Source organism: Pyxicephalus adspersus, chromosome 5, assembly GCF_032062135.1.
Source record: "Pyxicephalus adspersus chromosome 5, UCB_Pads_2.0, whole genome shotgun sequence".
Classification (NCBI taxonomy): domain Eukaryota; kingdom Metazoa; phylum Chordata; class Amphibia; order Anura; family Pyxicephalidae; genus Pyxicephalus; species Pyxicephalus adspersus.
The window spans coordinates 96,101,433-96,128,413 of record NC_092862.1 but is presented as its reverse complement, the minus strand read 5'-3'; the positions used below and the strand labels follow the sequence as shown (position 1 = coordinate 96,128,413).

Here is a 26,981-nt window from a genome sequence, read left to right as displayed (position 1 = left end):
CCAGTACTGCTCATTTGTGCTATGGTCAATAGAAACCAGTGCAACAAATCTTCAGGATCCTCTAAACATTTGGAAGTGTCTAATCCTTGTCCCCTGTTATGCCCAGAAATTTCCACTGTCCTCTACATCTGCACTGTGTCCTGTAGTGAGTAACAAAAGGACCAGATGAACCCAAAAGCGCATAAAATGGAACCAGAAATCCAGCAAACCTAAAGGTGCCAAAGAAACCATAGACTGGTGGCAGTAGAAATAATAAGTATTTAGGGACAATTTTTCTTACATTTTTATTTTAAAGTCATATTCATAGTAAAACAAATACCAACAGCCCACTAATGATACCTTTTACCTTTATCAGAAAATCACACTTTATAAAAATGACCACAAAGATACCAATTTTATAATTTCAAGAATCTGTGATCTGAGTTTAAACAGAAAAAAGTGCAGACAATGGGGAGCTTGATATGGCACCTTGGAGGTGTTTATGTCTGAGGCCAAGGGTAGTGCATTTGGAATGGGATGCAATGGGGAGTGCATTTTTATAAAAGTCTAAAAATAAGGTAAAAATAAGCAAGGGATTAAGCTTCCAATAGCATATTCCTGTATTCACTTTTAGCAAACTGTTGACATGAGAAAATGGAACTTGCCAAATATCTGTCTTTTGATTTAAAGACATAGTCTGCCCTTACACATTGTAGCCTGAGCAACGTCTTAACAGCATTAAATGGAATGTATAGAAAATGGTTGTTTTGTTAAAATGGCTATTTTTCATTTCACAGCTGCTAATGGATTTTCTAGCTTTTGTATGCTTTGTTATAACAAGACTGATTTTTTTTTTCAGCAGTAGTTCAGATGTAATTGGTTCTCCCTGTAATGTAAACTCCCTGCATCTCCCAATAAGCTAAATTTAGCTTTAAATTCCTGCTGTTCTGATGTATGTGATAGACAGGAAGTCTTGTTCTATGTGTATAGGCCCCCTGTCTTTCTGAAGCTCCTGTCTAGTAGATAGTATTAAATCTTGAAGTTGTTTTATATCTGGAGTGCAAATGAAACTGGAATCAGCTTGTGTACCGATGGCCTAATGAAGGTGATAATCAGTGCAACTACTTACTTGGCTTTTCTTCTCCAGTCATTGTCATAGATAACTAGTCAAAAAGAAGAGGCTCCAGAACGACCAGTATTCATTCTTTAAAAAAAACTTGCATATCATATTGTGAATTCTTTTTTTTTTTTTACCAATGTGTACTCATTGTGAACTCATTCTTAAAAATAATAATATTACATGTTAATAGTTCTATTTAGTACTGATTTGTAATAGTATGTGACCATACCTACCTGAAGAATAACTCTAGAATAACATTTAATTCCAGGTTGTGAATTTCGAATTGTGAAATTGTTTAGTGACTTTTTCATTATAATATCTATTCAGAATTGCATAGTGTGGTAGATCAGTCACCTCTCTAATGCTCTGATCTAGCTTTACTACTGCCTGGTTAAGCTTTACTGAATCCTAGATTGCCTCCCTGCTCATTAGGCAGTGCTGATGATATTCCTTCCATCTCCCATGAGCAGACTGGAGATGGAGAGATGAAGAGCCTGCTTTGCTGAACCAAGTAATAAGGGTCTCTTAGCTGTGCTGTATGACCAAAGCATGTAAATCACAAAACCGAGAGAATGGCGAAAAAAACCTTATTAGGTAGGCAGATAAAACCATGCACCTATCTTATTTAAATTATCGTTTGCTGTTTGCCTGGAGCTTTTTTCTATTTTTTTGTGAGTGGCAAATCAGATCTTGGTAGACCGCCCTGTCATTTGCATTTTTGGCCAAACCGTGCACTTCTATTGCTTCTATTACTGTAGGTTTTAGAATCTGTTGCAGCTATCTGTTGGGTGTTAACAAGGAACTGTTAACAGTAGCAAAGAAGAAAGAAGCACATTTTTGTACAGCTGGACAGTTTATTTTGCAGTCCAGGTATAGTTTTATAATAAAGAATTGAGTACAGGTATGCCTATAACATGAGTATTACACTAGTATCCCAATGACAAAATATAATCTAGGTTTAGTTGGTCGTCCCCTTGCTTGATGGGGCCCCCATTGTATTGACATTTGTGTTCCAAGGAATTTATACAAGGGCTCTGTTGCGTGACCCATACAGCTTGATTTATTGAAGCCCTCCAAAGCTGGAGAAGATATACTTTTACCAATGATCCAGCAAACCGGGAATGTATTTTCTCAAAGTAATTTACTATTTGTTTGAAAATGTTTTCAATCCTGGACCAAATCCATTCCAGGTTTGCTGTTTAACCCTAGTTCACTGATAAAAAAAAGTGTATCTTCTCCAGCCTTGCAGAGCTTTAATAAATCGGGCCCATAGAAAGAGCATGTTTTCCATGAAAAATTAACTTTTTAGGAGCAAAATATGGAGGATATTTTTCCCTATTACTCATTCTGAAAACGCTACTTGTCTGGCTGTATTTCTAATTAGTGAAAACTGTATAAGTCACTAGCAGAACCAGTATGCAGATCAGAAGCTTAAACTTCGATTGCTACATGCAGATTCCAGATGGGGGACGTAGACATAGGCAGGTAACTAGCAATTTTAGAAAGGTGTACAATGACAGCCATCCATATTTATATCAGCAGCGCAATTTCATACAAGGCTGAATATCTACTGTTAAGGTAAATTTGATGCATACAATATGCAGGTAATACAAAGATACCAGCAGTCTTCTTATCTATTGCCATTCTAAATCAATTTTTATTCAGAAGAATATAGTAGTTTCTATCCCACTAGCTGATTTCTTTTTGGATTGAATGGAGGAATCAAAGTAGAAATTGGTACCTTAAATTGAAGTGTGATTATCAGAGAATGAAGGGACCGCATCACTACTAATTGATAATTTTTATTCTGAAATCAGAACATAAAAGAAAACACATTAACTTTTAAGATGTTTATACCTAATCCGTGTATTCATACAGAAATGGTTTTGTATATAGAAGCCTGAAATGTATGAAACTGTTGTAATTATGGGGTAAATCAGATACTACACATGGAATATAAGTGATAATACCTGAAGATGAACTAGAAAGAGACTTGTTAGCTGTGAGGATGTCTGACAGGGATGTGACGGTAGAATACAGATTGTCAGAACTGTGGAGTGTGCTCAGAATATTAAACAGGCTTTTTTAGCTGTCAGGCTATGCTTTCTAGAGATGAATCAGAACTGCAAAAACACCATGATGATGAAATTACCCATGTTATACCAGAAATTCCTAAACAAATATTAACTGGTAATATTACACATCTTCAATCTATTCATATGTTTATTTTAATCTGCCACTATATTTTTAGAGAAATTAATTGTGTAATTATTATTTTTCACATGTGTGTATAAGCTTATTGGAAATAATATTTTCAAGCCTTGTTTGGAATTGTATATACACATTAGGATGAGTATATTTGTTCATTATACATGTACACATTTTGTATCTACCTCAGATAGTGATTCTTTTAGTACTAAAGGCAGATACACCAGCAATTTCAGAGGTAATGGTCATCCTCAAGTCAAATTGTATTATTCTTTGGGGGATTATCATTCAAAAAATATTTTTTGTGTTGTCCAGTAAACATGTGGATATTGCAGTCTCATACAGATAGTGTTACACATTTATTCATTTATTATACATGAAATGTAATCACAAATATGTCATACAACAAGCCATTAAACACAATAAACAAACACAGGTCATTTTAAAACCGCAGTTCTAGCATCCATTCGCCCTTTCCTAAAATGCATATATTTTATGTGCATATTTATTCTAAAAATGCATGATTGTTTTTTCTCAACATTCAAAGAACATTAGAAATCGGCATTAAAAAATCTGAATCTTTTCCCTGATATTGTTATGATACTGAAGCCTTGCCTTTCATGGAGGAACTTGTGCTAGTATTTATTTGTATTCCCTCCAGGTCAGCCAGGTGTCAGGCTGTAAAACCCCCTACAGAGTTTGACCTGTCTTCTGCCAGAGCACAAAGCTGATAACTGACAATCTGTGTAGCTGGAGAATGGTAAAATGTCAATTAACCTCTTTGTGACTGCAAAGCAGTTTTATTAGAGCAAATGGTAAATGCTCCTTGCCCTGAAAATGTTACTAAACCTTTCAATAGGGAAGTAAAAAATGTCCACTGTCAAACAGAAATATTAATCATGGATGTATTGTAACTTTAAATGATGCATACCGATGCTGCTAAACTTGGTCTAGACATCTTTGCTTAAAAAAAAAAAGTCTGCTTACAAAAAGTTAAGGAAGCCTGATGACACTTTTGTTATTTAATGTTTTTAATGCTCGGGTAGGAGTTGCAACTCTATATGTCAGCTCTCTGAATACTAGGGAAAAAAGTAAAAGTAAAAAAAGTAATTTCAGGTAAGACTGAATTATTTACCAATTTAGTTTAGAGATCATTACATTTTTCCATTGGTGACTGGTTCCCTTTATACATGTTATGTACTTTACATTGGCACATGCTTTATCTCTGTGCTTAGAGAAAATTGCCCGAAATGCAAGCACAGGAAGCAATGGTTTTGAAATATACACCTTTACAGAAACAAAAATCCAAACTGTACAATACAAATCTGGAAACCTCTTTGTGGTTCTGCAGTATTTTTATAACAGCATATTGGTTTGGGTGTAAATGGACATTAAATTCATTCCTATTGATTATTCACAATTACATTTAAGTGGATGGAAAAGCTGCTAAAACATGTTATATGTTTACTTATAAATGTAAAACATTGCTGCATTGATGTAGAATACACAAATACTTGGAAAAATGCCACATGTTTAATTATTCTTTGGACACAAAGATCTTTAACAAATGTTATTAGGTTATAGAAAAAAGAGAGGTCCTCTTGTTATCCGGGGTTCTCTGGCCATACAGTCACAATACAGTCAATACATATAGACGATAAAACACATTTTAATGAAATCTTCTAAAATGAATGTACACAAGTTAAAAAAAATCAAAACCTATATAACTGGAAAACAGAATTAATGCAGTTTATAGAAAGGACTAGAACATTTTAAATACCAGGCAATTTTAAGTTCCAGTTTAAAAACAAGGACATATTTAAAAAGAAAAAATTGACTTCATAATCAGACAGCATAGATCTAAGAGCAAATTTTCCTATCAATCCTTCATCTATTTCACATCGTAAAAGTCATTGAAATGTAAAAAATCATTGTGATCAGCATCCCATTTTGTATTATATCCAGTACATTGCTTCCATTCTAATATAGAAAGCCATGCATTGAAATTACCAGAATAAAACTGGAGAGAGATTTTACATTGTGTTTAAATTGTATTCAGCCAGAACTATATATAGAAATGATCCTTGTCTGGATGAACAAATGGGAAACCATGGTATTTCACTTATTTACAATATCCAAAAAAAATAGTTGTCATTCTTCGAATAGTTTGCAGTAGTGTTGATGTTTAGATTTGGGTCTGCGTCAAATACGACCCGAATATTGGAGTTGAATCAACAGAAATGCAAATCCTTTGGCAGGCCCTTTTTAGGTGTTTCGCCTTTGTATTAAGTAACTTGAAACGAGTGGACGAACACTGAATAAATGTACCTGTCTAAGCCAACCTTTTGAAACATTTATTATTTTTATTCTACTCTATATTGACATCCTCTGTATCCATTTTGTATGGTTTTCATCACTAGAAGTTTACTATTCACTCTTTCTATTTTGACTATTAAGTCAATTATAAAACTGATAACAAAAGAAAAACATTTCAGCACACTGAACATTATTTAATCATAAGGTCCAGTAGATGTTTTTTTCCCTTAATTGCAAGAATTTGCATGCATATTCATTAATGCCTGCTTACTATAGTAGACTAAATTATCATAATTGACCCCTGGTGTATTTTTATAATGTTGGTTGTGATGTTTCATTAACGATTTTTTACTGCTGCTCATATGGTGCCCCATAAATATTTAGAAAGCACTCTTGGATGCTGCCCAAGAATATTTGCGTTGTGAGTGCTTCGTCTTTTCAGTTAACTTATTTCTGGAGCTGTCCAACATGGCTAGCTGCTGATTTACCATACCTCATAATGGATCTGTTAATCATTTTATATATTTAAATCATATGTGGGATTTTCTACAAAAATGCATAGTATAAACGTTAGAGGAAATGCATTGATGGCTTATTAATGCCAAATGTAATTTTAGGATTACAGTTAGTCTTCCTTTCTGCAGTCTCTTCTCAGCCTTTCCTCTGTAAAAGCAGCAAATACTGTTCCTGGTAGAAGAATCACAAAGGGGAAGAAGGGTTGTGCAGAACTTGTGCCCGTATCTTGCACCTTATTTCTTTTGTTAGCGGAAAGCTGTACAGAGCTGATCACATGACTCCACCCACTGCCTCACCCTCAAACACAATGCCTATTGCCTGACTCCACCCACAGTAGAGATCACCTGACTCCACGCTCCTCCTCCTCCTTCATTCCCTGCAGGCAGCAGAGAGCTCTTGGATGCAGACTGTCCTGAGGCTGCAATGAGCTCTGTGGTGGGTGGAAGCTCAATCACTTTACTATCTCAGCATGCACTGCTTATGCACTTCTCTTAACTTCCACAACATTGGCACAGTGAAGGAAGGGGCCAAGTGACAGTAAAAAAAAAGCAGGTTTATAGGTTAATTTTTATGCACTTGTGTGGATTGTCATCAATACTTAATATTTTCTGTATATTTTAGTGTTACACTGGCACTAAAAGGGGGTCTCTGACTTTTGAAAATGCATAATATCTTTGCATATTGATAAGAACCTCCTATCGCTGACTAAAAAGAGCACTTTCAAACAATGCTATGTTTAGTTTGTACTGGATCTAAAAGACTAAAAAAAATTAAATGATACTTTTAAACCTGTTCAATCCAACATGACACCAATGGCTGCCTCACAAGGTCAATTTCTTTGATTTCTTAGCACAAATGGTGAGAATGTCATATAGCGGATACAGTCATCACGTTTGATTAAAATTAAACCTTGGCAGATACAGATGACAAAAAATAAAGTATATGCAAACCTAATCACTAAAATGTCATATAAATTTGAACACATTAAATATACAGCTTTCATTAAAATAATACATGATGATACATACTTACATGAAAGTCCTTGTTCCGGTATTCCCTGTAATCAGATGATTAGTATTTTACAGTTAAGCATATTCGTTTTATGATTATCTAAGAACCATTTTTTTTGTACAAAACTTTTTGTTTTATCTAAAGCTAAGTATGATCAGGTCATTGTCAATCAATATTAACATTTCTAGGCACCAGCAAGGTCAGGATATAGGAGAAGATGAGAAATGGTCCTATTTAATCATGTTAATGCATACATCTTGTACTAATGGAATTGGATTTTGTTGAGAAGTGTTTTTGCATTTCCCTGAATACTGATAGTGATGTTGGTGGATGTTATACAAATGTTAATAACATATTCTTACAACCACATGTAAAATTAGCTAATTCGCTAAAAGGAATAAAAAGGGTTAAAATCTTGCAACTTTTTGCAGAATGCTATGCTAGATAGTTTAGTGCAACATAAATTGGATTAACTTTGCATAGAACTAAATTCCCTTGCACTACTTTAACCTTCCGGGTAAGGAGGTGCATTGGGCCTGAGCAGCCAGTTATCAGATCCAAACACTGGGTCATTTGGGATGTCATAACCTGATACCCCTGCGTCATTCCTCTACACCAGGGGTGTCAAACTCTGGCCCGCAACGTCCTTTTTTTTTTTGGCTCCCAAAGGAATCCTAAATATGAAATGTAGCTGGCCCGCCGCTGCATTGAAATAGCGCTACTACTACAATTCCCAGAATTACTTGCGTCTATAGACCAGTGGCCTCTCTGCATATGCGTTGCTCCGCATTGGACTGTTTTATAGACACAAGTAATGCAAGGAATTGTTGTAGCGGCATCACTCGCGTCTATAGACCAGCGGCTTCTCTGCCTATGCGTTGCCCTGCATTGGACCGTTTTAAAGACGCAGGGAATTGTAGTAGCGGTGCTATTTCAGTGAAGAGGGAGTTCCAACCACTCATAACATTAAGCCCCGCATAGGACTGTTTTCTTGATTCAGAGAATTGAAGTAGCAGTGCTATTTCAGTTTCAAGTTTGGCCCGCGACTTTGTCTAAGTTTTTAATTTTGGCCAACTGTATATTTGAGTTTGACACCCGTGCTCTACACCAATCAACATCTGAGCTTAGAAAAGTAGGGATGTTACATGAGTGAGGTAGTGAGGGTGTGTGGCAGGGTAACTACACTTACCAGGCACTTTTACTTTGCCATGAATGAAGTAAAGTGACCTTTACCAAGTGTCCTTATTCACCTTACCAAATGTTATTTTGATAAATCCAATGCATATCAACCTGCTACAACAATAAAGGTTAGTGAATGGGTGGTTTTTTCAGAATTCGTAATTTGTAGTGTTTGTCTTTAACTCATTACATTTTATGTACAAGTTACATCCTTTGGTGTCCTAGAACAATACTAGTGTGTCAGTTTTATTCTCTGAGGACTTCATACTGACAGTTCAATTCTCAAAGTAATACAGTTTGAGCACTGTCGCTTTTAACTTCAATCTGTCATCAACTGAACATCAGAAATTGAATTAAAAAGAAAAATTCCACATAGCTCTAAAAAAAAAAAAAAAGTAGCACACAGTGTAATTTTACTTACCTTGCTGATCCCTGGGGAGAGATCTACCAGCAATAAATGTCTGCCACTGTCCTGTAAACCTTTGTGTCAATGTTTAATACTTTCATTACCTTGGATCCTTTGAAATTACTGTTCTCATATGAGTTTGTTGTTTGTTTGTTCTCTTATGGTCTGTATATGTATGTAACCAAGACTCATGTAGCCATTTTGGTTGGCATAGTACTGGTAAAGTTTGCTTTTAATGTAAAATTCCTCAAAGTGCAAATATACATGTGCTTCTTGGTTAAATGTGACCTTCACAACCTATTTGTTTATCTGATCTTTAATTAAACAGTGCCAACAGATAAAGGTGATGCAGTCCACTGATGTATTCTCGTATATTATGTAAGGAATGCCACAAACATCTTATAACTAAAAGGATTTTGCAAGGAAAATTGGTAAAAATTTCTTCAAGTTGATGTCAGAGTCGGATCAGCATTTGTGCAAAATACTACAAACAGTATTTTTGCTACAGGAATCAAAACCAGCCTTGAAGAAGTATTTTTTTTCATACTATGTCCCATTACATCTACTAATTACCCCCAATATGTCTGTTGAAATATGCTTAAATTATATTGAAAATATACAAATATACATTTTTTAAATTATATTGAAAATATAAATTTTTCATGTGTTTTTATTAAATTATATTGACTTTATCTTGAGCACTGTTTAAATAATGCAGTTTGTTTTGTTAGTCCTTCAACCCTATGCAACAAAAGCTCACAGACCTCAGATAAAAACATGGTTTGCAGACACCAGATTTCAGAAAGGGCTCCTGTGGCCTATGTAGGACTCACTAGGTACAAAAGCTTGTCAGTAACCAGGCACACGGGTTAGATCTTATTATCCGGGTAGGCTCATTTTTGCCTAACAAGACAGCAGATACACAATGCAAAGGAACACATTGTAAACCTGCATCCTGCCAATTTGTAAATTATTGGTGGTCTGTTAGGGCCATTTTACCACTTACTAAGGGTTTCTTTAAAACAGCCTATGTCTTTCTGCAGAAGCTAAGTTTGACATAATCCACCAATGTACCATTTCTGCATTTCTTTTTTGTTTCACAATCATTATATCTGCAGCTGAGGGCTATTATACGTCTGTGTTTTCCAGGGACAATATACCATCTGGTTATGATATTATGAGAACTTATTTTGTTCTCATCCAGCTTGTTTTGATGTGTGACCAGATGTCGTTTCTCCGTAGGCAACTTCTACTTTTTTGTTGTTTGGTATCCATCTAATTATATTAGAATAATTTTAAGATAGTTTTATTATACTATAATTTGGTTTTTCACACCAAGCTTTGTTGAATTGGGTTCTGTTTGAAATTTAGTGCTATCCAATACAGAGTAATGCAATATTCATTTTAAATGTTCATTATCTTTTTTTCCTTTCTTTTAAATTTCTCTGCTTAATGTTGTCCCTTCAAAGTGGAAAATGTAATGGGGATATCAACTTACCACCGCCCATCTGTAGAATGTTGATAATGTGCAGAGATTTCATTGCTGTTTTGGTGCCTTCTTCCAGACACAGAAACCAAATAGATGGTTTATTTTAGAGCACAACTTTTATTATTAAGATCCATTTGTTTGCAAAAAAATGTTTATTTATTTTTTATTTTATGCATATATATATATATATATATATATATATATATATATATATATATATACTTGCTATGTGTTTGTAGAACTACTACTAGTTTTAGACTCGAATAAACACAAGTCTAGACTCTAGGTGCCATTATCTCTATTCCTTATTGCAAAGCTGCTCGAGCTTTGTGAGTTTGCATGAGGATTGCATTCTATTCTGACTTTTCTTACAAACTTTTTTGTAAGTCATTTTTGTGTATTTTTGACTTTATATTTGCAGTTTTTGTCATCTTCCAAGGCTTTTTACAGGTGGTATTGGGTTTTCTTTCAAGATTTCTCTTAATCTCTTCATTTATTTAACCTTTACAGGCCCCTTTAGGTTTTTTATGCAGAGTAACATCCCAACTGCTTTATGCTGCCACAACCGTATTTCACTGTGGGAATTAAAAAAAAAAAATGTTGACCTATGCTGAACTGAAGCACTTTAACTATGGACAAAAACTGGATTTTTGTTGTTCGAGATGAATATTTGTAATTGTCCAAGGCAAAAATTTAGCATCTCCAGAGCTGTCGCCTGAGGTCATTGAGTGATCAATTTATCGCTAAATGACTTACCAGAATGATTTTGCTGTTTCTGAATTCACCTCTTGCGCTCTCTCCTCTCTAGTATTATCTGTACAGCTTTCCTTTGTTCCTACTGTCCCTGGAAATAATCACCAAGAGTAATTTACTATGACATTAGCTGAGTGTCTGTTTGTGATTTAACTCATGACCAACAGCCTAATTTTAGCCTTATCAGATCCTTTGTCAATGGCAAACTGTTGAAAAGATGGTATGTGAGTTCTAGTATTTCAAACGTTGCCCCATCAGGTGTTTCTTCAAATTGGGGAACAGATAATAGTCTGAAGGGGCCAGATCAGGTGAGTAGGGGGGATGGTGGACCAATTGGAAACCCAGGGTGTTCAATTTGGCAGCCACAACGTTGGACGTTTGCGCAGGTGCATTGTCCTGCAAGAAAAAAGGATCCCTTTGGTCAACTTTCCACGGCGTTTCATCTTAATTGCCTTTTTCAGCTGATCCAGGAGGTTAGCATAATACTGTCTGGTGATACTAGAGCCCTGAGGTAGGTAGTCCACCAACAGAATACCTAGGACAATAGTCTTTGTCCTAGAAAACAGACGCCATTACTTTTTTGGCCGATGTCTGGGTTCGAAATTTCTTTAGCTGCGGGGACCCGCTGTGGGGGCATTTCTTTGACTGTTTCTTGGTTTCAGGATCATAGATGTGAAGCCAGGTTTCATTCTCAGTCACTAACCTAGCCAAAAAGTCCTGCAGCTTCAAAATGAGCCAAAGCTGCTTTGGATGCTTCAACTCGTTCCTTCATCTGATCACTGTTAAAACATTTCTGCACCCACTTCGCTTAAAGCTTGCGCGTGTTTAGAATAGTGGTGATAACAAACCCAACACGCTCACGTGAGATGTCAAGTATCTGGGCTATCTTTTTTGCAGATATTCGCTGGTTCTCAATATTCAGCCTATGGACAGCATTGCAGGTTGCAAGGTCAGTTGAGGTTGGGGGGCACCCACTGCGGGGCTCATCTTCAACGGTGAAATGCCCAGTCTTGAAACGAGATATCCGGGTTTTGACAGTGCTGTAGGAAGGACACTTCTCCCCCAGTGTTTGTGACATCTCAGTATGAATGTCCTTTGCTGACTTTTCCTGGAGAAACAAAAACTTCATGACGGCCCGTAACTCCAAAGACATGAAACTTGCTTGTGTCTCTGCCATCACAGCTTCTCACTAAAAGAAAAAACTGTTTCAAGAATTGCAAAAAGACCTGATATTTGCGCAGTTACATACTAAGATATTAGGCTGTCATTTGCCCCAACACTCATTTTTGTATTTCATCTGGAGGAGGGCAATGCCAGGAACTTCCCAGCACCCCTCATATGTTTAATAATTTATTTAATTGTACTCCCTGATTAAAACCCATCCACATTAAGGTTTGATGTGCTTTTCATGCATTTATTATTATTAAACAAGATTTATATAGCGCCAACATATTACGCAGTACTGTACATTAAATAGGAGTTGCACATGACAGACAGATACAGACAGTGACACAGGAGGAGGAGAGGACCCTGTCTCAAAGAGCTTACAATCTAGCTATACAACAATCTAGATTAATAACCGAAGTCTACAAAAGTGCAACAATAGATATTTTATAGATTTAGCAGTTGAGGACACACTTCCTAATCTGTATACAGATTTAAAAGTAATGAAGACTTTTTAAAAGAAAAAAACAAGGCAGATGTAATTTATTTCTATTAGAATGGTATGAACTAGCTATTGGGTTATTTGCCCTGTAAAAATGCATCAAATTCTATTTTTTTCTGGTAGAAACATTTTCATTTTAAGCTGTCATTTGGGTTACCCCACACAAAACTATGGAAGATGAATAATGAAGATATCTTTTAAGTTATTTGGTTATTTAGAAATTTCTTAGTTAATCCTTCTAAAGCTAAATGAGCCTGCAAAACATTCCCTTTCAGCTATTTCAAGGCTCATGTGGCACGATGGGGGTTAATTTAAACTCTATTTGCATTTATAGTAAGTGCCTCTGGCTGCATGATTTTAACTATGTAGGAATTTAGAGACAAGTCAACAGTCATAAATAAGAAGGTGTTTGATACTTCACCATAATGTGAAATACATTTCCGTGATATTTTCTCTATTCTATAGGGCTCTTTGCCATTGAACCCGATTTCTGGTAATAAATCTTGCTTTATAATTAGTGGCAAAGCTGCTATGCATGAGGGTTTGTAGAACAAAGGAACTTGGGCATATGGACCTGATATCTCTGCTTGGCAGTCCGCATTTTTGCATAGCAGTTTGAAATTATGCTTTGAAGACATTCCTTTAAATTACAACTCCAAACAAAACCAATATGTTACTGTCAAGGCAGTAATATATGATGGAGAGCAACTCACAAAATGGGTGAAGATTATTGCCTCTGTTACGTATTTACTACTGTGTCCCACTGGGTTTATATTGCCTTAACCACAGTGGGAGCATAAGGGTAGACATGTCACAATTCTATCATTCTTTAGTCATATTGTATTATCCATTAGTTTACATTGACGCTGGCTTAACATTCTGCTTTGTGTAGGATTTGGGCAAAATAATCTCCATTTGTTTGCCCATGCCTATGCAGTGTTCTCACCAGAAATATTTTTTAGCTGGGTAGGGAGAAGCTGTAGGGTGGTCAAAAAGAGGGCAGTAAAACACATGACAAACATAACTTCAAACCATTGTAGAAAGTTTGTATATGAGGTTCTTTTAGAGAGTTGCATTTCATTTTTGAACATACTGTATCTGATTTCAGTGTTTGACATTAATGTATTTTTATTCATGCCACATGCATATGTATGCATGTAATCAATGCACATTTATTTAATCTATCTGCATTTAATATACATATTTGAATAGTTACCAGCTGTGCCTTATATGCAGTGACAGTCCCTTGTGATGTCCTTGCTTTGTTTTTCACAAAGCTAGTAATATTTGTGAAAAGTTATTACCCTTATCTGTTCTGTTTCTCTGCAATTTATAAGTCATTGTTGGATTCAGAGTTTTAGCAAAAAGGTTATTGCTTTTTTTGATTTGTATTGTTTCTGACTGATTTGTGTGGATGCACAGTATCTTAGATACATAATGTCTGGTATGCTTAGGTATTTGTTTTAGGAACCCTAACCCTATTCCACCCCACAGTGTGTGGTATATAAATAAATATAAATATATATTGTATGATTTTTTATTCATTCTGATTGGCACCCCAATACTTACATTTATGGAAAAGCACCCACCCTTAAACAAATATGCATTATTGAAAGTTTCTTGGCCAGGTAAAATGTTTTCCGTGACTGGGTAACAGCCTAACCTCTATGAATAGACTACCTTACCGCAACCTAGTAGGATATGAAACAACAGATCCAGCAAAAGAGTTAGAAGTCCTCACTATGACCAGAGCAAGTGTAAAGCTACGTACACACTTCCAATTATTATCGTTGTTAAACGAACGACGAACGATCCTGCACGATATCTACGAACGATCGTATAGCACCGATCCTGCACATACTGATAACGACACGATCGTTCGTAGATATTGTACACACAATAGATACGATCGTTTGAGCGATAGAGGAACTATGTGCATGACAGGAAGTGAACGAACGTTCGTTCATTACGCATGCTCAGACCATGGACGATCAACGAACGATCGTACACACGAACGATGGTCAACGATCGTCGTCCAATCCGATCCGCCGGTCCGGTCGTTCGTTTCCAACGACTTTCCTCGTTCGTCGGCGTCGTTGGTTACTTTTTTTACGAACGATTTTTGCCCAATCGATCGTTCGTCGTTCGTTCGTCGTTCATTTTGAACGATAAAAATTGGAAGTGTGTACGCAGCTTTAGTATCCTGGTGTTTAATCACAGAGATCTTATCAATAGAGTATTGTCAGGTGGTTTTCTCTCCATTATCTTTATATGAAATATAAATTTTAACTAAACTACTCCTTACAGTCACTAAGGGATAGTAAAGTCATTAGCACCTTAATTAGTATCTTAGAGTTATTTACAGATTTGCTAATATAATAGTTACAGCATATGTCAAAGCACAATTTTTAAGAAAAAAACATACACTATATGTATCTGCAATGCATGCACATTTTGCCTTGTTTTATGTGATTATGAAGACCTTCATATAAGTTGCCATTTCGGACCTGGTTCTAAAACTACTGCTTCCGTGGGTGGTGTTCCAATCCTCTGCTTTTAATGCCTTCTCAATCGCTGGCCCAGAATGGCTGTTAATTGTCTGCATACTTCACTCACTGTTTTTATCAAAAAAACACTTTAATATTTTGTTCTGCACAGCCACAATGGTATTTAATACTTTTTAGTGTGCTGCTGTGATTAAATGATAACACAATGAGCATACCAATGTAAAAAATTTAGAATAATCTATCCAGTATTTCCATTGCACATTGTGTTAAATGTTGTGTTAAATGTATTGTAACAATTGTTGGGCATCAGTTTTTTTATCAAATTGATGGCATATATCTAGTTAATAATCATGGTCCGATGCCATCACTGTATCCCATATCCAAAACCAACAGGAAGCATTCCTACCTTGCATCAGTTTATTTGGCTTTGGACAATATTAAAACCAAAGGCAAAAGTCTTTGGTGCCTTCTTATTAATAATAATAATCAAGAGCTGACAGCGTGAGACAGTCTTTGGAAAAACTGTATAAACTGCATGAAGCATTGGCACTCAAAGATGTATTAGGCAGTCTTGTGGAAAAATGTTACTTTAAAAGAAAATTTGATGCATAGAATATAAAACTAAGCTAGGAATAAATCCAAAAATCCAAATCCAAATCCAAATAAATCCAAGTTCAAATTCAGTGTCTGGTAACTAAGATATTTATTGCCTCAATACTCGATATCCTTGTTGTTGAAAGGATAATTAGGAAAAATCACAGCATATCATCAAAAAATGAAATGTGCTTGAGTCTGAATAAAAAGTTTTTTTTAATATAACATGTAAATAAAAACATATTTTAGAGCAATATATGTGATATGAATAAAACCCAGTTGTAAAACAGAAAAATATTCAAAATTACACTTTTCCATAAAACTAATAAAGATCACTGAATAAATGGACTCCGTATTTTACATTAGTTGATGCATGGTGGTTTTTAGTTGGTGTAAACCAAATATTGGGGATATTTCAGGACACAAAGGTCAAAAAAGAAAGAGTTTTCACTCCATTTTCTTAAAGCTGTCATGTGTTTTGAGTGACAGATTTTTTTTTTAAGGTCTATAGCAGGTACTGCAATTCCAAAAATGAATTTAAAAGATACAAAAAACCTCGACACATTTGTTGACATGTTCTCGACTATTTGATAATGTGTGAAATATTTAACACCTTTCTAAAGAGCTTGGCAGGCATTAAAAGCAAAAGTGATACACTATAAATGGATCATAAAGTGCCACAGCACTAAACTACAAATATTCCCACTCTTTTCTAGCATTTTGTTTGGAATACTTCTCCTGAACTAAATACTTTTATACTAAATTATAATGGTGCTTTGTGAACAGCAAAAAAACAGCTTACAAGAGATCTTCCTCTTTAGGAACATGATTCAGATAGGTTGTTTTTTATGGCAGCATATGGCAATTTTTTTTCACAGTATTTGTATAGCGTCGATCTATTACGCAGCACTTTACCAAGTCCATAGTCATGTCACTAGCTGTCCCTCAAAGAGGCTCACAATCTAATATCCCTACTATAGTCATAGGTCTTTTTTAATGTCTTTAAGGTCTTTTAATTTACAGTCTAAGGTCAATTTTGGAGGGAAGCTAATCAACCTAACTGCATGTTTTTGCATTGTGGGAGGAAACCCACGCAAACACAGGGAGAACTCCATGCAAACTCCATGCAAATAGTGTCCTGGCTGAGATTCAGACCAGCACTGCAAAGACCAGAGTGCTAACCTGTAAGCCAACATGCTGCCTATTAGTATACCTAATTCTTTTCCTTAATAACTCATTCTGGACAAAAATAGTACAAAGCTCTGGCTGCCAAAAATAGACGCTTTTTATTATATAGAATGATCCCAAATACAGTTTATAAAAGCAGATAATGTCAAATCCATTAAACAAATGTTCCATCACAAACAAAGGCAAATACCTGAGTTAACCAGCCTATTGTTTCACTGTGCACACAGCTGACAATATATAGCAAAAAAAAAATATATGTCAGGCACAAACAAAAAAAGAAATAAATTGGTAGGATTTATATGAACAAATTGTGACTGTAATTGCTTTCAAAAACAATTACATATCTTTTACACAGCAACAGCTGTTCTCATCTCAGTGCACTTAATTGTTGTACTATAATAATGATTTCAGGTTACAGTGTTGCATGTTGTTGTTGTTTACAATGTCCTGCTCTCAATATAAATTTTGGTAGTCTATAAAAGTAAATAAATGATGCTTATGCTTCAGTTGCTCCACAATTGTCAACTAATGCAAAAATAGTGTTTATTTTTTACATGACTTTTCATGTTGACCATCAAGGGAAATAAAACTATGGACATGGGAATATATACATGTTCAATTTTTTTATTTTGTAAAGTAAAAGGTACTTTTTTTTCCTGTATATAAGGTTTTATACAATATATATATATATATATATATAAATATATATATATATATATATATATATATATATATACACTGAATCTATTGCTATATTTGCTCATTATAGTCTAAGGGTCTTGTTTGAATGGCTAAAAAACAAGTTATTTGTATATGAATACAGTATGTTAACTCTTTTGTTTTTATGTGGAATGTCTGTATCAAAGGCAAAAACACCATTAGCAAATCCTTTGGAGGAGAAAGCAAATACTGCCATAAACATTGTAGATAGTTGTAGTATGTTACTACTTTTTGGGAGGAGCCTGTACATGTTCAGTGATGTGGACCTTCCCATCTTTCACAGCGTAAGTTGGTTGAGAAATATTGTCACGTCAGCAACTGAGTTGTTTTTTAATAGGACAATTCCAGAGTATGGATGTACTTTTAAGTGTGTTTATAATGGTATATTAGGAGCATCCATTACTGATTCTTTTAAAGCTATAAAGCTATCTTCCTTATCCTTTCTTCCTACCTATTCATTTAATAGTGGCTAAGAATGAACACATGGAACTGGATTTCAGACTTGAGTGCCTGCATGCTAATTCCAGGTCAAATAACTTAACGGGCTTGATTTAATAAAGCTCTACAAGACTGGAGAGGATACACTTTCGTCAGTGAACCTGGGTGACACAGAAAACCTGGAATAGATCTGGTCCAGGACTGAAAATATTTGCTAACAAATACAAATGACTTTTAAGTAAGTCATTCCAGGTTTGCTGGATCTCCCAGCTTCAATGATTAAAGTATATCATCTCTAGTCTTGGAGAGCATTAGACACAGACATTGCGCTACAAGACTGTAAAGCTACAGGAAAGCTACAGTTCACCTGTCATAGGAGAATGATGTGCTGCACAAGAAAAAGAACTGCCAATCTGTACAAAGGTATCTTGGCTGCCCAGCACTGCTCACCCGCCCTTTCTGCCTCCCTCCCCACTGTTACACCAGCCTTCACACACAGAAAGACATCCCCAGCATCCCTATAGACGTAGCAGCCGGGCTGCTGGTAAACAGCAAGGAGGGGTAAGGCAGGGCTCTGCAATCGGTTGCCTTTGCAATCGACTGGTAGATCGCGATTGACGTTTTGGCCACCTCTGCTCTACAGCATTTCCCTTTGTTCCTCCCCCAGATGCTACATAAAAAGGTTTTGAAGAAAGTTGAGGGGCCTGGCCAGCGCAGAGAGTAATCTGACATTTTTGGACGAGAGGGCTGTGACACAGAAAAAAGGATGAGGCTGTTCTATGGGATCCTGACAAATGTTATATAAAAATAATAGCTGGCAGCCAAAATTGTCTGACACTGCTGACTATTATTTCACAGAATATCCCCCAGTTGAGAAGGTTTGATGGTAGCCACCTATAATCCAATTTTTCCAATATTAGGATACCTAATTGGAGTAATGAGCAAAAGACTGGCAGAATAAAGGAAATTATATGGATGTTTAGAGGCCGGAGAGGATACATTTTCATCAGTGAAGCTGGCTGAAGGGTGGAAGGTCTGCTGTTTCCAGCAAAGACCAGAATTGGTTGAAATTATTTTAGACTAAAATTGATTGGTTAAATGTGAATAAGACATATTAAGTCTGCTTTATTAAAGCTCTTCAAGACTGGAGAATGATACACTTTCTTCAGTAAAGCTGGGTGATCCAGCAAACCTAGAATGGATCTGGTCCATGTTTCAAAACATTTTCTAGCAAATGACTTTGAAGAAATCCATTCCAGGTTTACTGGATCACTCAGCTTCACTGATGAAAGTGTATCCTTTCCAGCCTTGGAGAGTTTTATTAAATCTGGACCAATGTTGGTAAGAAATGACAATTGTGGATCATTATTAACCGTTCACATCTTGAGGATACTGCAAAGCACTTTCCACCAGCTGAGGACAGCTTTTTATAAACCATATCCTTTGAGATAAATTTCACTCTGATAACCTGCAAAACAATCCGGGGTTAGAATTGTGCTAACGTTAGACATAGGAAATACTATTAAGAATCATTTCCAGTAACAAATGGTTAGGTGCACATGAGGACATTTATTTTTTTGTGGTGCTTTGCTGTTCAATTAGTTTTTTTTATTACAACAGTGATTAATTATATCAATGGTTGCATTTTATGATTTTTTTCAGTATTTAAACTAAAAATGTGCCATTTATCTTGTAGTCTTTTCATAAATGGTTAATTCAGTATTCTGGAATATAATGATTTCTAGTAAATTGGTTATAGCCAAAATGTTTTATTATAGGAAAAAATTTAAAAATATTTGTAAATTGGATAAAAAAAAATGTGTAAAAATTATTGCTAGATGGTTATGAATAGTAAAAACATAGTGTATTTACAATATAGTATAATAAAATTTTCATCTTGTTATGTTTTTTTTTACATTTACATGTAACTGGATAAATTAAAGGAACATAATATAATATAGTGGTATTTTTTATTGTGTTATTATATGTGTAGCCTTCTATAGATATTTGTAATTTGTTATATGACAGTGGGTGGCTTTCAGTACAGGGACACCCAGGATGTTTCGGAACAGTTCTGTTGGGTTCAGAGCTGCTGGATGATGTTGGGAAAAGAGAGTTGCCACATCAAATTTAAGTAATGAGGGAAGGGCGAAAGATGAGATTGTAGTTGATTATGAATCTGGCAGCAGATGTTCTATACAAATCTAGCTCACTACATCCCGTCTGTTTCCATGGTGACAGAATAAGTAATTATTGAGCCCAGACGCTCCCTTTTCTTCCCCACTCCCCAACAAGGTGAAAGCTGGGAATGAATTTGAACTCTCTCCTTCTAAGCTGATGTATGTCATCCAGGATGGGAGGGAGAGCAGAACAGCAAAGACACAAAATGTAATTTAGTTCAGTATGATCCTGGAAGAGAAACGTGTTTTTTTATTATACAGAGGGAAAGGTCTCCGAGGATTCTAAACAAATAGGCAGGAATTTCCCTGGAATGGAAATGGGCTGTGATTGGCCCATGTAAGGGTGACTCTGCCTATCACATCACAGCTGGTCCAGCAGCACAATAAACATAAGCTCAGCTACATGCTTATCTTTTTGTACTTGAACTGTACAGGAGTCATAGATGCATAGTAGAAGTAGAAGCCTTCTATGAAACAAACTTCCTATGTATATTTTCTTGCTTGTGTTTTTATCTTCTGATTCTGATGGGAATTAATTATTACTAGAAGGACGAATACTATAGCACAGAACAATGGATCAATGGGACATGTGTAAGTACAGCACAATCGGCTGCTAGGTAAACACATCTTTTTGTTTGCTAAAGCTGTGATTGAGGTTCAATGCATTGCTTAGATTTTTACATAAACTAAAATGTTTCATTCCTATTATGTTATAATTTGTGTGATATTTTTTTTATATCAGTTTGATTTGTAACGGCTATTTGAATATTTTCAAGGCGACAACTTTTCAGTTTGTAAATTCCTTGTAACTTTTATATGACTTTTAATTTATGCTTGTGTAACTTTTGAGTTCTGCATTTATATGATTGTGTGCATATAGCAAATTACTGTGTTACATGCAAGGCAATAAACAAAGAGCCATTGGAGACTGCAGTAGCCTATAGCAACCAATAGGAAATCATTTCTTCTTGTTCCTATTATTCCAAAATTGTCAAAATTAGGATGATACATGATTGGTATGGGTTTTTTTCAATTCACATTACCTACCCAGCTGTCATTGTAATAATATTTAAATGTCATTAGTAAATATATTGTTCTATATAATTTTTAACATTATCTGCTATTCGTTGTTCTTTCTAAAAGCTACAAAAGCATTTTTCATGTCGTTCATTTTATGTCAGACCTGTAAATTACTCTTTGAATTTAGTAAACTGGGTTTGATAAATTACAGGTCAAGTAACTAGGTAATGAAGCCTCTCAGTGGGCATGTTGTTGCATTGCATTAGGACTTACCTTTCTTATACCTATGGTACTTCATTACAATATAAGCAGCTGCAGCAGCCACTTCTTTGTCTTGTCAGTCAAGCAGAGCTAGGGCATTGTTATTGGATCACTTCTAGCTGATGTTTCCTTATCATCCTCCTTTCGCTCTGCTAGAATTGTTAACCCCTGATTACAGCCAGCCCAGTCCACATCAAGCATGTCAGGTTCTCATAGTGTTAATTGTAATTTGGCTTTTTTTTTACACATGTAATGCTTTGTTAACAAATGCTGGTATACCTTAGAAATGTATTTTCTTATTATAAATTATGAATAATAATGTTTAGCTGTATTTTGTTTAATGGTACCTAATGATGGTATAATGATAGCTATCCAAAAGTGAGGTAGCAGGTGAGATGCGATTTGCATGATGGGAGTTCAGTTCAGTTGAGTAAGTAGATTATTACTTTGTGGCTTTTCTGTTTGTTTTGAAGCATCCTTCACTTTGTGATGAGAGCCCTCTCATATCTTCAGGGAATTATGTGTGTGTTGATGTTGCTTTCTTTGTATTATACTCTTTGAGGTTTGTAGCTAGTAAAACACATCTAAGTGTATCACGTTATTCAGAGTCCTGTGGAGCAACATAAAATATGCCTAATATAACCTTGCAAGGTACAAACTGAATTGACTTGTATTCATTAAATACAAGCACACATAGGTTACAAATGTAATGATATAAATTGTAATGGGTTCTGGGGTATACAAGACATTGCTAGAACATACCAAAAGATAAATTATTCAAGATATGTATTACATGGTTGCAAATGACAGACGAATACAGTGACACAGGAGGAGAGGACCCTTCCCCGAAGAGCTTACGATCTAGGAGGTGGGGGAAGTAACACACAATAGAGTATGGGATCATTTTAATTTACTAGTGCTTAAAGGGATTGTCAGCAATCGGTAGATTATCCGATCCCCTCTTAAACTTCTCTGTGAATAAAGATTGGTCACTGGTAGACAGCCATTCTAAAACAAGGTTCCTTAAACTGTGGCTCAGTTACTTGGCATTTGATGATTCTTGCATAGTTTAGGAGGTGACATCGCTTGGTTGGCCCAGCTTTATGACTATCATGATGTTTAGTTGTTTAAAAGTGTTGAATTATACAAACCACTGTAAGAGGGGGATTTTTCCACTGCCCACTTATTTAAGAAACAATTTCCCACTGACCCACCATAAACTGATTTTACTGGGTTTTTTTTTTTTTTTTTAGTTTCCTAAGAGGTGAAAAGGTTGAAAAAGGTTGCTATGTGATGTAGTATATTATGCCAATTCTGATTGTAACTGATCACCTTCCATACATGCACAATGTCTACATTTTCCCTTATGTTGATGGGCATTTAGGGCAAATTTAACTTGGTTTTGGAGCACAACTGGGCTGCTTACTGATCTCCATATCTGTCACATGTCAAGCAATAGAATGTTGTTGTTCCATGTGAAACCCTGGTATAGCTTTGCAACATATTCATTCTGCTAGATGTAGGAGAACTACTGCAAGACTACAGACAACAATAACAAATTAGTTTTCGATGTGTAATTCATCTCATTTATCTTTAAATTTCAATTTGTTTACAACATAGGCATAACACATGTTGGTTCTAGTACATTTTATTATCACCATGTGTAGATTATAGGCAAAGCTTTTGAATCATTTGTTTATTCTTAGCAGCTCCTTCATAATATTGTCATTGTGGTTTGATTGAACCTCCATTGTAGTTAGGTTCCACACACAATATACATAAATAAAATGAACAGGGACAGTGTGCATCTAAAACAATTATTAATTGTTCCTTTTTATTCTGAACAAACGCCCTTGCTATAAGGTCTGATCCTATAATCAGTGTTCACTTAAAGAGAAGCCCTTGAATTCTTACATTGGAAGTCTGATTAAAAAATAAATTGCTTCTGAAATCACACTGAGATCTCATTGATCCTGCTCTTCTTATCCTATGGCTTACTGTTCTGCAATATGGTTAATGTCACCCTAATGTTCCTGCACAAGCTGAAAAGAACTCCATGTACACCCAGCTGTTAGAACATAATGTAAAGCAACACACATCCAAAACTTTGTTACATATACTCTGAGGTTCAAAAAATTGAGCTGGTAATAATTTTTTATTTTTACTATTCATACCCATTGTTTGGCATTTTTTGAAGGTTTTCTATACCCTATATAAAAGGTTTTCTTCTTTATGCATTCTGAATTACCCTGGTTATTTAGGGGGTGATTAGAAATACAGTCTTCGGAAATGTTTGTTGTCACAAATAAAGGTTCTCCAGCTTGATGGCAATCCCTGCAAGCACTTATATTTGAACAATGCATATACAATTTACCTAGAGGGGGCAGGCAGAATAGTGAACACACATCTGTCAGTTTATTGCAAACCTAAAGTTCATAATGTGTCTACATAAAGCAGATTGTAGTTACCTCCAGTGTTCATTCTGCAGACTGAAAATTACAACCATATTTATTTCTAATAGCAGTCGATGTATTTTTAACATATAAAAAAGGGAAACTGAATGGGTTGTTTGACAAAAGTGAATGCAATAATAAAAAAATATGTACAGTACGCATTAGGTCTTTAATATATATTTAGAGGGGTAATATTGTAGCTGTACATGTACTTTAACATTGCTGTATCTGGTAACTGCGTTTCACATGGTTTTAGTTTGAAATGTCAACAGTAACTACTGGTTTTCTGTTCTTGTGGAAACAAATGTAGCTCTCTCTGCTATACTTAAGCAAAAATAATGTATGTGTATGTTGTTGTTGCCAACATAGTTTTTATAGGTAACAAAGTATTCAGGTATTCATTTTTTAAATATTAGTTTAAACCAACATTCAATAGAGGCATAGCTGGTTTGATTACAATTACAAATTACAACCGATTGATCTGATTATGAGCTTTGTTTAGGATTTTTGGACTGTTTCTGAATTAAAGTATCTGCAGAGATTGAGATTTTCTAACCGGTTGCTTCTATGTAACAGAGCAAATGATCTGCGTAAAGTCTTTGTGCCCTTTGCCCAAGTATTATGGCAGGTCATTGTTCTGCAGTCTCGGTGTCCCGGCCCATCATTCCTGGGGAGATACTCATATGTTTGTACACTCTGGGTACCTATAATGAGACAAATTACCAGAACAAGGTATGTGGTTTGGAAATATTTTATGTGATTTAAGATTTCAATTTCATAGTGGTTAGGTTTGTATTTTAATCATTTATTGATAATTTTTTTTTGTTAAAAAAAAAAAAGGTTCCACATTTGAAACAATTTCAAATCACAAATTCAAGAACACATACATACTGAGTTAGAATTGTCATCCAAAAATGAACAAAAACAATACAAAACCAAACAAAAGAAAAATGAGGTAGGGTTAGGAGGGGGGAGAAAGAAACCAACACTGTAAAGTTACCGAGGTGTTAAATAATTACACCACGGTTTTCAAATATTTGAGTAGATTATTTTTGAGGGTGTGTGTGTGTGTGAGCTTGTCATTTACCATGATCCAATTAAGTTTGGAGGGAAAGGGCATTTAAGGCCAAAGTGAGGGGTTGCCAAGATTTAGCAGTGCTGCCAGGAGGATATAACAAATTAAACATAGAAAGTTTTGGGGGATAGAACTTTTTGGCCTAATAAATAGTGCACATTCAGGAGTCTTGTAAATGCGAAACATGGTGATAGTAGTAATTCAAATATCTCATTCCAGAAGGTCTCAGCCACCATATTTAAGCCATGGAGCCAAATTGTGGGTATCCTTGATACTCATTCAGTTCCCATTCACAGATTTTTATATAAGTAACTTTGTCCCTCTGTGAGGTTAGCGTAAAATAGATCAAAGAGCTTAGACCTTTAGCTGCTGCATTGGACTTGCAGGAAGCTTCAAAGGGGGTAGCCCTGTATGGTGGGAGACCCTCCTGCATTTTTGAAAATACAAATGTGGTCAGTTCACGATATTGAAACCATTTAATGATAAGTAGCTCATCCCCCTGTTCCAAATGTGAAAAGGTAAGTAGACTCCTAAGACAGATCATGTCACCTATTCTAAAAAAAATCCTGAGTTCATCCACCATGCAAAGGTATCAGGCATAGATGTTAGGATTTGTTCAAATATGGGGTTTAGGAATTAGTTTTACATTAAAGAAAATTACTAGTTCTGAAATTGTCAGCTGACTAGGACTGTCATCCTTACCCTCTAGCTGTAGTATAGTCTGAGTCCCCTAACCTAAAAAAAAGTATAGGGAACATTTGATGAACGTCAGAAGGCTTTCTCTGCATATCTATGCTAACGCAACGCTTATAATACAATACTATACAATATTACAATACAATATTATAATACAATACTGAAACAAGCGGTTCAGCATTACAACTAGGCAACTAACATCTTCAAAAGTGGTCTTAGTAAAGGTATCTGCCATATTTTTCCCCTGACAGTTTTGTTTTAAACCTGAATTTCAGGCAAGCGGCTAAATGTGCAGATGAATTTCATATAAGGGAGCTGCCAGAGAATTTGTATTTCTGCACATAAATATCTGAGATTTATACAGCTTTGCCACAGCTCAGCTTTGGGAAGACATGAATCCTGTCTTTTTTACCCCACTGCTATTTAGTAACACACTTTTCCACATCACCCCCAGGCTGTGACTGACCAGTGAAAGGAAAAGAAACAGACTAATGAGCATATCACTTTGTCAATCTGTTCTCTCCTCCTATCTGCATTTTCCCTGCACTGCAGCACAACTGATTGACTCTTTTGTGTTCCTTTCTCTCAACATGAGCTGTGGTGTACAGGACATATCTGACTGCAGTTTACATTTGGTTTACGAGTTTGGTTAGGGGTCAGATTATGGGAGAGAAATTATTATAATACCGCTTCATGGCAAGGTACTTTAGCCAAAATTAATATACAATATCCAACGAGGCATTTGTGTCACTTCTGTCCAATTATGAGCAATTTCACAATAACGCATGTACAACTCATGTAATAGAGGGGTGTCTATATATATATATACATAGAATAAAATTTGTATAGTACACACTTGTACACTTTTAAACACAAAAGCTTGACATAGCAAGAACAACTTATATAAAAAAATAAAGATTATTGGTGGTAATAATGTTAGGTCTTTGCAGCTTGGTAGATACATCAGAAGAGCAAAGGTTCAGTATTAGGTTTATAAGCATCTTTACATACTTGCTAATTTGTATTGCATTGGATATTTCAAGTTCCGTGATGCTAAATAAAGCTTTTGATTATAGATTTGATGATTGGTTAAAATCCTTTTCAATTACCTTATTATTAGTGGTCCTTAAGAAGGAAAAGAGTCATATACTACCTGATGGATGGTAGTAACTATTCTGTAATTTAGTAGCCTCCAGCCATGTTTTC

At 35.5% G+C, this 26,981-nt stretch overlaps 1 protein-coding gene across 5 annotated transcripts in view; it reads left to right on the top strand.

Moving 5' to 3' along the window:
* Nucleotides 1–26,981, top strand: part of ELMO1 (engulfment and cell motility 1) — a 203,652-nt gene that overhangs the window by 132,377 nt on the left and 44,294 nt on the right. Inside the window, exon 1 of one of the 5 annotated variants that reach the window (XM_072412199.1) lies at nt 20,578–20,887. The exons of 3 other annotated variants lie outside the window; for them this stretch is intronic. The gene's annotated coding sequence lies outside the window, so the exon portion shown is untranslated. Of the gene's footprint in view, nt 1–20,577; nt 20,888–26,981 lie in introns of those variants that run through there. One more of the 5 variants, XM_072412198.1, reaches the window with a different exon arrangement.